Here is a 14,041-nt window from a genome sequence, read left to right on the forward strand (position 1 = left end):
TGGGTAAAGCAACACACCTCTGCAGAGTGTAACGAACTGTGACCGAGCCACTCCCTGTTCCGGGATATGGAACTGCGAACGCTGCCGGAAAGGAACTCCATGAAGTTCTAGTCAACCGGTGAAGGCTGACGGACATAGTTCTTCTGAATAAAAGCAACCTTTTGAAGAAATGATTATGAAAACCTGCAATGGGATTAGACTTTCTGGTCTAATACCGTAGCTAGTGCATTAAACACCTCTTTCCTATAATGAACTTGTTGAGTACGCTCGTACTCATCCCACTCTTAAATCCTCTCGCTTAGATATGGAGGCATCAAAGGAGGATCTACGATGGCAACTCGAAGGCCGAGGAGTCAACAACTACTTCAAGAGACAAGACCATGTCGAGAGAGTCAAATACCACATCCAACAAGGAGAAAACCTAGATTAGCAATAGAAAGGAACTAGCTTCCTAAACCTAACTCCTATTTAGCTAGAATCTATTCTCAGCCTCTATAGCTAGTAAATACTCTACAAATAGAGTTCGTGATAGGGTTAGAATACGAGTCGTTCTTCTGGAGCTTATTTGAAGTTTTACCTCATTGTAAAGTAGGAGGCTATGCTAATCTTTTGTAACAGAGTCTGTATGTAATTCTATAGACATGCCTTGGACCCGCATATGTTTCTGTTGTACCACTCTGAGCGATATAATACTAGTGGAACGGTGTTTCATTGGTGTTATATCAGACTTGCATACTACACCATGCAGTGGTATGTTGGGTCACCACACCTCAGCAAACTCAAGACGTTCTAGCAACAAGAAAATGGTCCTTTAATTTCCATGTTCTCCTTATTTTTCTTACTATCCGATGAAAAGATGATTCCACACTGCACCCAATTTTTTTTACCGGAGCATGATTAATGTTACTCCATTCTAGATGACCAAAAATTCAGGCAGACGTATTTTTGTGCACAAAAATAAGAAGATCAGGGTATGGCTTAGCTTAGCTCTAAATTCGCTGCATTTTGATTATTATTTTATGAACTCCTTTATTACAACAAATTCGTCACTTTATTTATAGTCGCTTTATTCTAACAACACTTGAGAACGAAATAGTTCATGCTAAGAAATCAATCAATGATCAATCCATGCCAGATTTGTATTTCCCCAACATTACACACAGCCACATAGGTTCATTCATTTTGCTTGATTCAATCCACACAAACCTGTAGACGTGGATCGCGTCATGCATGATCTTCTTTTCCTGCGGGCCTCGTCTCTCACTCTCTCTAGAGGTGTGGTGAGTTTTGCGAAAGAAAACCTGTGTGTCCCAGGGTGGTATCCTTGTCCATGATCCCGTCCAGCCTCGCTACCATGGCCTCATGTGCTTACTCAAGGCGAAGGTCGATCTTTCAGCGGCACAGTTTTGTGTGGACGGTACTGTACGTTGTACGACAGTCCAGCGATCTCACGTAGACGTAGGAAGGAAAGCAATCCGGCTACCTAGAAAGTTTTGCTAGGCTGGCCCATACTGTGCTCACCGTCACAGTGAACGGCACACGGACGGATCCAATCGGGAGAGGGATGAAACCGGGTCACATACGGCAACGGGCGACCGGCTTTGAGGAAAGACTAGGAAAAAATCCGTGCGTTGCTACGGATTGATTTTAAAAAAAAATACAACATGAAAACAAATAAATAATTAAATAAAATGATCAGTACTAATAATCAAGTCAGACATAAGCAAATAATTTAATATACTTGATCATAGGTATACGTAGATTTAATGCTGAAGATGTGTCATCTCAAATGTCATCACGAGAGACAATACAACTTGCACACGCACACTTTATTTGTTTGTAAAATCCCCTTTTTTTAGTGAAGTGTTGTTTATCATAAATTTCTTACATTGCAAGAACTTGCTAGGTCCATAAGTTGAGGAAGCAAAATAGAATTCGTCAGGACTCAGGAACCTCCGTCCCAAGGAATAAGGCGCACGCGTATTCCAAGGCGAACTTTGACCACAAAAATTAAGCAACAAAATCTTGGTTATATTATATGTAATTAGTATCGTTGAATTCGTATTGAAAAACACTTTCTAATGGTGTTAATTTCATACAAACAATCTTTATATATTTGACATAATTCTTAGTCAAACGAAAAGCACGTAAAACGAGGGCGCCTTATTCCTTGAATCGGAGGTAGTATCTGGCATGAAACTCACAAATCAATGGGGCTCATAGAATATTATAGATACATGATGGTAGTCTCTCTCGCATGTTAATAAGGTAATAAAGTTCTACACCAAATTCAAAGTAGCAATCAACTGTCAGAAATCCTCATTTTGTAGCACACAACCATACTTTGTAACTGAATAGTTGCTTTCTTATTGCTAGATATTGAGTTCCATTAGAATTTCCATGCACTCCGTCATCTTTAAGTGAAGCATGTTCCATCTTTGAGGAATGATCACTTGAGCCTCCTGAGTCCTGACATCCAATAAGCATAGTACTGTATACTGTAGTAGCATCTGGTGCCCTGAAGACCATCGATGAGAAGTATCAACTGATGCTATTTTTTGTAGAGAAGCCAATTCTGACAGCCATACCCCCAAAGTGAACTCTCAAATGTAAGTTCAATGTCAGATACAATACAATCTGTACGATCCTCAAGTCTCAATTAAGATAAGGAGCCAATAACACCCAGGTTTTGGCGTCTGATCTCCACCCTCCTCTAAACTTCACGGCATGCTCCTCTCCCTTGCCCTGCACGTCCCGTACGTGGTGCTTCACTTAATCACTTCTCCAACGCTGCCGCTCCCCGTTGCTGCTATGGTGTCCCGCTCCTCCTTCTCAAGTGAGGCGTCGGCGATGAAGCACCACGTGGCCGACAGCCTCGAAACCGCTGCTGCTCAGATGAGGCTTCGCCGATGAAGAAGGCGCGCCCGACGACCTGTGACGCCGCTGCTCAGGTGAGGTGCCGACGATGCACTTGGCCGATCGTATTATTACGATCATGGTTGGGACGATCAGATCACTGGTCTCTGCCGGCATTGACTTAGAAGCATGCCGCCAAGGCCTTGTGGTCCGCCACCACTTTATGTCACTTGGACGCCGGCGAGCTAGACCCGGACATTGTCATTGGGGACTGCCGACGGGATATCCATGTTAGAATACGTATAGGATATAGAGATAGACTAGGACTCTAGAGATATCATCTTGTACTCCAAGTCTGCTCCCTCCTGTACTTCTATATATACCCCACGAGGGTCACCGAAATAAACAACGAAACAAAAACAAATATTAGGGTTCTACAACTTTCTACATGGTATCAGAGCGGTTAGCCTCGCGGCGCCGATCCTAGGTCCTTCCACCGTTTCCGCATCGCGCCGCCCCCGGGGAGATCTCTCCTCGGGGGCGCGGCACCCGGTTTTGATCAAAGATCTGATCGGTTCTTAGTTTAGTTTAGATCTAAATTTCGAATTCCCAAATTTTATAGATTAGATCCGATTTAGCCAAATAAAATCCCTATATACACGATCCTCAGATCCGGTGAAAATTCAGTGCAGAAATCTGTACGCCACCATCCGGCGTGAGATTGCCTTACTCTAGTTTCTGGTGTGAGATCGCTGTGTCAGGGCCATGGTTGTCCGCCGTCAAAGCGGCTGTCCTCGTCCAGATGCGCGGCCTCGAGGCCGCCATGCAATCTCTGCCGATCTACTCCGTACAAGAAGTCGCAGCTGTTTACGGTGCTTCTACGAAAGCACCAACGGAGGACAGAAGAATCTGGAACACGCGCAGGCACGTCCACGCGCGCGACACGGTCATCGTTCAGGAGTGCAAAGCACACACTAATCTACATGCAGGTTGGTGCACCTCCTCCGTTTATGCAGCAGCAATGACCCGAGGCTCTACTTCGACTACTCCTGTACATCACGCGGCATGCCGACGACCGATCTACACTGCAGCTGCAAGAAAGCAATCTGGATCAAGCAAACGAGAATCTACACCGCGACACCTTCGCCGACCTGTACGACTACGCCAGACTTCATCCACGAGACACGACATCTCCATCCACACGCCAGGCCGGTGTGGATTCATGCCGACTTCTCACGGGCAACACGACATCGACATCATCATCGCCACGAGGGACGCCTCCAAGCGACACACACCGTCGACACGCTTGCTGCTCCGACATTGCCGAGACATCATCGCCAAGGTCTACATCACCGTGGTCCTCATCAACATCGTCGTCCACACCACGCCGCCGCCACACAACATCGTCCACATTGTGGACATACAAGATACAACTACGACGCCCTCTGACAGTACAACTGCAAGGCACGACGCCGGCACTGACCGCGTCCCACGACATGACACTGACGGCGGCATTAACCGCGTCTGACGGATAAGACTGCATCGACAACCCGGTATCACTATTGTGATAGCCCCTACAACCGCGCGCACGGTTCTGGCAAAACCGTTGTGTGCTTGGTGGGCTTCCTCCAGTCCTGGCAAAACTGGTGGTCTCACCTACGACCGCGTCCTCTGACATCTGCAAGACGCCCGCGACGGTACCCCTCAGGGTGCAAAACGTCGCCCCCGACGGTACCTTTGAAGGTGCAAAACGTCGGCCTCGACTGCAGCTCCGTCCAAACAGAAAAAAAAAGGAAAAAAACCGCGCAATTTTTTGCGCCTCCGGCGAAGGCGGCTACACCACATACGACGACTACATCATCGACCACGACTACCTCGACCACGGCTACACCACGATCGGCTACCTCGACATCGACATCAAGGCTACGTCTACAGTGACACATTGGCAACAACTCCAGTCGACAGCGTCCGCATCGTCACTTGCGTCCACGACACTCCCGCTGTGACTGCGGGAGGGAAGAGAAGGAACCAGAAGGGGACGCCGATGATGACAAGGAGGAGAAGATGACGGAAGCACTGGACTTCAAATTCAGTCGCAATCGTCCGCTTCACTCCCGCTACGACTGAGGGGGAATGTTAGAATACGTATAGAACATAGAGATAGACTAGGACTCTAGAGATATCATCTTGTACTCCAAGTCTGCTCCCTCCTGTACTTCTATATATACCCCACGAGGGTCACCGAAATAAACAACGAAACAAAAACAAATATTAGGGTTCTACAACTTTCTACAATCCAACCATCATCGCCCCTTTATCCTTTTCCTCCATCGGTGTCCATTGTCGTCGCGCCGAGTTGTCGAGGGCTGGAGTCCTAATTGATCAATCCTCTCCTTGGATGCGATGGGACGACCTGATCTGGGGGATGCGGTACAAATTGATCAATCCTGTCCCTGGATGCGATGGGACGACCTGATCTGGAGGGGCGACCTGACCTGGAGGGACGAGCAAATATATAAAGAGACGACGCAGGGCGCCAAGCCCTCGCTAGATATGGTGTTTCAATCCAACACGATGCAGGGTTGCAGGCCAAGCCTGGCTTGCTACAGCGTTTCGGGTCGAATCAAACTCTGATTGAGGAGCATATTTGAGGTTGGACTCTTATTTGAGGTTGGACTCATACCTGATCGATCTAGAGTTTTTATCCTTCACGGTAGCCTAAACTGACTTGACGACATGGAGTACTTTTGGAAACGGACGAAAACGCATTATGAACGGACGAAAGCGCCTTCCGACGGACAAAACCAAGGAAACGTTAGCTCCTTTATTATTAGGTATATAGAGATGACTTTCGGGTTTTTTTAGCGATCGTTTGAAGAAACCACAGACGTACCACGGTCGCATCGCCATTTTATTAGTACAGATTTAAATTTCAAATGATAAATTTTAGTATTTCATTATCATATCTTCAACTACGAGTCCTTTAAATATTTGGTTGTTTTCCAAATGGCAACCAAGGATCATATCTTTCTGATTGCAAAAATATTTTATGTTGATGAACGCATTGAGCGTATATGTAGTTATGACTATGTGCACAGCTGGTTTTGCAGAAACCGCGCTGAAAAGCTGGTTTTGTAAATTAAAAAAAATCCGCCTCAAAGGACTCATAAATGGAATTAAAGATATGATAAAAAATCAAATTTTCCATTTGAAATTCGAATGATTTAAGTTTATAAAAATTTGTGACTAAGGGTGTTGTTGTATTCTATTCTTCTAATGGTTTCTAGGAAGGTAGAATTTATAAATTTTGGATAGACAAAATAAGATCCCAACAAACACATATTAAGATTGTGGGGTTTGGGTATACCATCAATTTTTTAGGAAGATTTGGGCCAGAGAATTGTACACATCACAAGCTAGGCACTAGACGAAAAGAAAGAAAACATAGGGGAACATAGGTTGCCCATCGATCATATGGCGGTGATTAGGATTTAGATGTTACAGCACAAAGGAAGAGATTAGCAGCTCGGTGCCAACACGATAAAAAAATAGCGGAGAAACACAGGTTGCAGCCCAAGATAAAAACATATCAGCAGGTTGCTGCGAGGAGGACGACGTGCAAAAAGATAAAACGCCGTTGCCGGGGATCGAACCCGGGTCACCCGCGTGACAGGCGGGAATACTTACCACTATACTACAACGACTTGATGGTAATTTCTCGTACTACAGCTATTTGTTGCGTACCACCTCAAATAAAGTTGCCGTGCGCGCATCCTAGAATGGTAGCACCTAGATCATTCCCCTGAAAAATAATGAAATATGTGCTCCTTTGCAAGTTTCACTCTTATTTTTCATTTGAATTGAGATCCAACCGTGCATCATGATCATGGCGTTACACCAGGGATTTCATAAAAATGGAACTTATGTACGTCTGGCACCTTGCTTACCATGCATTATTCCACTTCCCCAACAATAATTTGTCCATTGCTTAATTACCATGCAGCTAGAATCCACGACGCAGGGGTTGTATTTAATCAGACGATCAACCGATTGGAATAGATATGTAAGTAGGATCCCACTTAACTCGTCTCACTTATAGTTCATTTTGTGTTTTGTAGTGTTAAAATTTAAAAATTTACACCAAGAAACACAAAATGAACAATAACTAGGACTTAATTAGGTGGGATTTCATTTGATATCTTATATTAGAAGATTTCCCCTGAAGTTTAGAATAATTTAACACGATAAAAATAGTGTCGGCCTCCATGTGCATGGGCCACTTGACAAAAATGACATAGTGCGGCAGAGTACATCGTGGCCACAACAACGGCATGCCGGGGCATCTGGCTCTCTCGTCTACTTGTAGATCTTACCGGAGTGGAAGTAGCTCCGATGATACTCAAGGTGGACAACAAATCTGCAATTTCACTCTGCAGGGTGTATACCTTGATCGTAGGACACATGTCGAGGTACACTACCACTGCATCATGCAGTACGTCCACAAAGGCAAGGTCATCGTCGAGTTCACTAGCACGATGGAGCAACTCGCAAATACCGTGACGAATCCCCTTGGGCGTGTTCGATTCTAGGAGTTGCGCGACAAGATTGGCATTGTTAAAATAAAGTAGAGTAGCTGAGTTTACGGGGTGATTGATGATAAACCCCGCTGCTAGGTTTTAGGCGTTGTATTATGTCAGTATATACTTGCCGTTTCTAGACGTTTTCAGTTAGTGTTTAGCTATGGTTCTTTGTAACAACCTAGAGCGAGTCGTGCGGATCACGATCCGCACGTGGGATGGCACGAGCACCGCGGATCATGGGCCACGTTTTTTTTTCCTTTGTACTGAGAATAAAAGGAAATAAGAGATCGAAGAAAAGTTGCAGAAGTTTTAGCAACACAAAACCCCTGTCTATGTTCGTTGTTCATCAGAGTTGTTCGACCGTTGATCCTAGCTCTAGGGCGACAAAGTTTATACTGATTTAACACGGTAAAAAAATGGTGCCGGCCTCCATGTGCGCGCGTGGGCCATTCGACAAGTTAGCAAAAAAAAGGCAAAACATGATATATTGATGTAAGATTCAGTGAGTAATCTGTACGTGTAGCTATTTTGCGTGCATGGCGACGCTCAGTGTGGCTGGCCCGCGTGGGAAAGAACGGCTGGGAGAGCTTTGCCCGCGTGGCTACGTACATTTCGCAATTAAGTTTGCAGCTGAGCGCCCGTGATCCATTAACGCGCGCGAAGGACGCCACGGCGCGGTGTGTCCTCATCGGCGAGCTCAATCTCCCCCTAGATATAAAGGCGTTGCACAGGACACATAATATCAAGTAGCACTCACGAATATTTCTTCAGCTACTAGCTCTAGCTAAGCTCGCATTTGGTCAGTGTTCCGGATCGAGCCAATGGCGGCCACTCTCGGGAGCGCGGTCTCATCGCCGGCGGCCGCGGAGGAGGCGAACGCGAAGGACGCCGAGAAGCTCCGGTGCATCGAGGAGATGACCTCTGACGTGGACTCGGTGCAGGAGCGCGTCTTGGCCGAGATCCTCGCCCGGAACGCCGGCACGGAGTACCTCAGCAACTGCGGCCTCGACGGCCACACCGACCGCGCCGCGTTTCGGGCCAAGGTGCCGGTGGTGTCGTACGACGCCCTGCAGCCGTACATCCAACGCATTGCCAACGGAGACCGATCGCCCGTCCTGTCGACGCGCCCCGTCTCCGAGTTCTTCACCAGCTCCGGCACTTCCGCCGGCGAGTGCAAGCTGATGCCCACCGTCGACGACGAGCACGACCGCCGCCAGATGCTCTCCAGTCTCTTCATGGCAGTTATGAACTTGTACGTCCACTAAGTAATGAGCACACTCATTTCCATTAAGCAATTATATCAGCTGTGATGCCCTATTGCTTCGTACTCCCGTAGGTACATGCCTGGGCTTCACAAGGGGAAGGGGCTCTACTTCTTTTTCGTTAAGCCGGAGACGACGACGCCGAGTGGCCTCATGGCGCGCCCTGTCCTCACGAGTTACTACAAGAACGAGCAGCTCAAGAAGCGGCCGTACCGCAGCTACACCAGCCCGACGGCGGCCTTCCTATGCGCGGACGTGTTCCAGAGCATGTACGCGCAGATGCTGTGCGGCCTGTGCCAGCGCCACGACGTGCTCCTCCTCGGTGCCATCTTCGCCGCCGGCCTCCTGCGAGCCATCCGCTTCCTCCAGCTCAACTGGGAGCAGCTCGCCGCCGACATCGAGGCCAGCACTCTCACCCCACGCGTCACCGACGCATCCGTGCGCCAGGCGGTAGCCGGCATCATCCGGCCGGACCCCGAGCTGTCCCGGTTCGTACGGGACGAGTGCTGCAACGGCGACTGGGCCGGCATCGTCACCCGCGTTTGGCCCAACACCAAGTACGTCGACGTCATAGTCACCGGCGCCATGGCGCAGTACATCCCGATCCTGCCACACTACTGCGGCAACCTGCCGCTGGTGAGCGGCACGTACGGATCCTCGGAATGCTACTTCGGCATCAACCTCCGCCCGCTCTGCGACCCGTCCGAGGTGGCGTACACCGTCATGCCCAACATGGGCTACTTCGAGTTCCTCCCAGTGGAGGCCGCCGGCGACGGCGAGGCGGCGTCCAGAAAGCTCGTGGACCTCGCCCGCGTGGAGGACGGGAGCGAGTACGAGCTGGTGATCACCACCTACGCCGGGCTAAACCGGTACCGCGTCGGCGACGTGCTCCGCGTGGCGGGGTTCCACAACGCGGCGCCGCAGTTCCAGGTCGTGCGCCGCAAGAACGTGCTGCTGTCCATCGAGCTCGACAAGACGGACGAGGCGGAGCTGCAGCGCGCCGTGGAGCGGGCGTCGGCGCTGCTCCGCCCGCGCGGCGCGTCCGTGGCGGAGTACACCAGCCACGCGTGCACCAGGCGCATCCCGGGGCACTACATCATCTACTGGGAGCTGCTCGTCACCGGCGCCGCGGTGGACAAGGAGACCCTCGACGGGTGCTGCCTCGAGATGGAGGAGGCCCTGAGCATAGTGTATAGGCAGAGCCGGGTGGTGGACGGCTCCATTGGGCCGCTCGAGATCCGCGTCGTCCGGCCCGGCACCTTCGAGGAGCTCATGGACGATGCTATCTCACGCGGCGCCTCCATTAACCAGTACAAGGTGCCCCGCTGCACCACGCTCCCGCACATCGTGCATCGTGTCCAGCCACTCCAGCCCTGCCCTGCCGCACTGGACACCGGTGCGGCGTTCCTGATAAATAAAAATGAACTCCCAATGTGAAGCATCCTGAATAATTTGGGATTTTCTCTACTAGGATGAAGAAGAACCCTAGCTAAGATATTGTAAGAACAAGACAATAATTTTGGGTATTATGGCCTTCTATTGCTTTCCTTCACAACTCAGTTGGCTCATATAGTGTGATAGCTTTTTTTTTTTTGCGGGTAATATAGTGTGATAGCTTATAGAGCGGGTAAACTTATAACTTATCAAAGTGTCGTCCAGCGCTTAAACCCTAATCACTAACCGGTGTCATGTCAGCTAGAGATTTGAGGTGAGAGTTGACTGGCTGTCACCACTCATGGATGCGTGCCAATGATCACTGGTAAGTGTCAGGCTGTCACCACTCAGGCGCTCCTCCGCCATCTTATCCTTGGCGATCTTCTTCGGCTTCACCTTCTTCTTCCCGACGGTGACCGTGGCAGGCGTGTCGGCGGAATTCATCGCTACTTTCCACACCATTTTCATCATGCAATTGTGCGTCGCTCCGAAGAATTGGGCGTTGTAAGCCGAGGTCGTAGAGTATTCTCCACTAGAAGTTAGGTTTCAAACAATGGAGTATTCATTCTACTCAAGTTGTTGAGCTCCTTCCAAAGGCGGAGGTACTCCTGAATGTGAGTAACGGTCAAGTTGGCATCCATCTTGATTTTCGCGATCCAAGCGTTATTATGTAAGGCTTGCTTGACACTCCATTTTTTCCTCGCGGAAACCGTATAAACGAGGGGTGCAATATCTTTGGGGGCCTTGTTATATCCATGTTTTACAATGATTTATGTGGATTTACCAATGATCCTCTTTATCTAGGTTATAATGCTTCATCCCAAGCCTACCTACCCGGCGATGAGCCTCGCTCGGCTCGTTACAAGTTAGCCTTCCTTTAATATAAATTTGAAGCACAATATAACATAATCGATCAACAACAGTTGTGTTATGGCTGTGTTATGGCGGTGACCAATCCCATAAGACATGCCAAGGTCACAAGCACGTGTAGCTAAAATGATCCATCGGGGATGGAGTGCCTAAGAACATCTCTAGCAGACACCGCATCAGACTTCCATCCGCATAATAACCGGCGTTTTACTAGTTTGGATGAAAAAGGGTCAGTCCAGACACCGCATCAGACCCCCGTACCAAAAAAAAATTCCGGGCCATCTAGTTTCACGCCGCGGAAATCTCAAGTTCCCGGTTTCGTGAGGCTTTGCGAGCGCGAACCCCATCTCCTCCCCCGCGTTGGCGCGAAGGAACATTCAGCTCCTCCCTTTCCCGCTTCCGCCCCACCACCCGCCCTCGATTCCGCCGCCTCCACCCATCTTTGGTCTCTGCAGCAACGCACTCGCACCAAGATGGAAGCCCTCAACCCGCCGCCCCTCGCGGACTTGGCCTCGCCGCGCGGATTGACCACACCCACCGATGCTGGATCTAGCGCCGTCGCAATAGCCGCCACTGAGAAACTCGTGGTTGACAACGCACAATAAGCTGTCCTCCCTAATAGCAACCGTAAGCGGCTGGGGCAGCACATCGTCGCCTCCCCACCCGCTGTTGCTACTCCTCCCGCTCCGACCAAGCGGATGAAGAGGTCGGGAAACAAGCTGCCGGTGCAGAAGAAGTCGGTGCCAAAGAAGCCCGGTGCGAAGAAGCCAGCCGATGCTAAGATGCCATCGTTGACAGCTTTGACGGTGACGATGGCCAAGGCGCCGTTGGCATCGGATGTTGCGCACAAGGTGGTCGACAAAAGTCCCGTTGTTGATGTTGCGCCGGAGTCATACGTTGACATGCTCAACGACACGTCCATCGACATCGATTCGCCGTCGCTCATGGATTATAAATTGCAACAACGACATAGAGGAGGGACTCGAGGGCGATGAGTTTGGGGAAGATGAAGACGAGGAAGGTGACTTGGAAGAGATAGAAGAGGGGGTGTTCGATGGGGCGGTGACCAAGGCGAAGGGGAGAGCGATCTGGACCGGCAACTACATCGAATTTGAGGACGTGATCTTGATCAGGGCTTGGGAGGTGGTTTTGATGGATGTCGTGACCGCCACCGATCAAACCGGCAAAAGGTATTGTCAACGCATCGAGGACAAGTTCTTCCAATGACACCTCTCTCTTCTACTCCAACTCGCTCCTACCGTTCACTCCAAGGCCGATGGGATAGACAGCGTGCATCCGGTGGGCCGGTTGCATCGAGGCCGTGAGGAATTCACCACCGAGCGGCATGCGCCGAGGAGAGCCGGGCCATGGCGGAGCTCATCGTGGCGGAGAATTGACGATGATGATGAACCCGACTCACATGGATGCGTTCCATCTTGAGTGGTGGAATATGCGAAGATGGAGAGCTTGACACGAAGGAGGGAAGCTGCACGTGCTGCCATGTCTACCATGAGTGGTGCCCGAGGTGATGATGCTACGGCGAGTGGTGGCAGTCATGTGGATGCGCCGGCAACCGATGGTGATGCTTGATGATGTGATGTTTGATCCTCTTTTGGTGTCGTGTTTCATGTATGATTGAGTACTTTGAACAATTTGTTTGCATGATTATGTTGCTACATTTGAATAGTATCGGATGATTTGCATAAACCATGTGTTTCCGGTTTTAGTTTGCGGGCTGACAAACCGTCGCGCAGCCCAGACACCTACAGCTAGCAAAACGCGTTTAGGATAACCTGGATACGCATTGTGGTTTGGGGTGTGTGCTAGAGATGGTCTAGAGCAAACCTCTCGTGAGCTGAAGTAGCAAAGAGGTAATGGCTGGGAAATCAAATCCTGGCCGTGGGACGTTCAGCAGTGTGTCCGATTCGTATTGAAATCCAAAAGATACCGATTCGTGTTCATGTGGAACTGTATATGTGATCGACAGAATACGGTCTCTCTCCCCTGACCGAATCAGACAGCTTGTGTTATTTCATCCTTAAAAACTTACGAGTTGGCATTATTTCTGTGCGCAACGCTGATTTTTGACCTAGGGTGGGTCAGATTATAGTGCATAGCTTCTCCTTCCTGCCGCCAGACGACGTGGATACGGCAGCGCCATCATGTCCGGAGACACGTTGTCATCGTCCAGCGAATTCCAGATGCCGGAGCGAACTTCTCAGTCTGCGACACAGGACTGCAAGCAGCCGTCGGAGCCTCCATGGGCGTCGCTGCAACACGATTTGGTTCGTCTGGTGGCGTCTCGCTTGCTGGCCCAAGACTGGTTCGACTACGTAGGCTTCCGATGCGTCTGCGCGCAATGGCGCTCTGCCACGGACTGCCCGCGTGGCCGCGGCGTGGCCGACGTGCGGTTCCACCCACGGCGCTGGATGATGTTCCCGGAGGGCCGCGGCCTCTACCCCGGCCACCCCGACCTTGGAGACCACATCCGTTTCTTCAACCTAGACTCCGGGGCGTTCGTCCGGGCCAGGCTTCCGCTGTTCGAGGACCACAGCGTTCTCGACTCGATCAATGGCCTTCTCCTCCTCCAGCGGGACGACGACACGGCGATCCGGCTCCTCAACCCTTTCACGCACGACATCGTCGACTTCCCACCGCTCAACACCCTTGCTACCGTGCTGGGGCTACAGAGCTTGAGGTCTGTATCTACTTCGGCTACTTTCTTGCCACAGGGCATCACTGTCATGCTTGCCTTCAATAACTCAGTTTACGCCGCCGTTGCTACACCCCAAGATGAACAATGGACTATGGTAAGCTGGATGGCCCCGATTCCACAATCGTATGGGCCAGTGCAGATACAAGATAGACTATACGTGGCTAGTAACGTTCTTATCTATGGGAGCGATACGAATATTTACGAGATGGGGACACACCTGCTGGACGGGTCAAAGCTGATCACCGTTTGCCCCAGACAAAAACTTTACAGTCCTCTCTACCTGGTAGAGTATGACTCGGAGATCATAGTGATCGGATACACTG

At 50.0% G+C, this 14,041-nt stretch overlaps 1 non-coding gene and 1 pseudogene across 1 annotated transcript; one reads left to right on the top strand and one right to left on the bottom strand.

The window, feature by feature from the left end:
* Positions 1 to 6,488: 6,488 nt before the first annotated feature.
* Positions 6,489 to 6,560, bottom strand: TRNAD-GUC. The gene has a single exon. It is a non-coding gene; the product is annotated as a tRNA-Asp (tRNA).
* Positions 6,561 to 8,257: 1,697 nt separating this feature from the next.
* Positions 8,258 to 10,109, top strand: LOC124664717 (annotated as a pseudogene).
* The last annotated feature ends 3,932 nt before the right edge of the window (positions 10,110 to 14,041 follow it).

Source organism: Lolium rigidum, chromosome 6, assembly GCF_022539505.1.
Source record: "Lolium rigidum isolate FL_2022 chromosome 6, APGP_CSIRO_Lrig_0.1, whole genome shotgun sequence".
In the NCBI taxonomy this organism is placed as follows: domain Eukaryota; kingdom Viridiplantae; phylum Streptophyta; class Magnoliopsida; order Poales; family Poaceae; genus Lolium; species Lolium rigidum.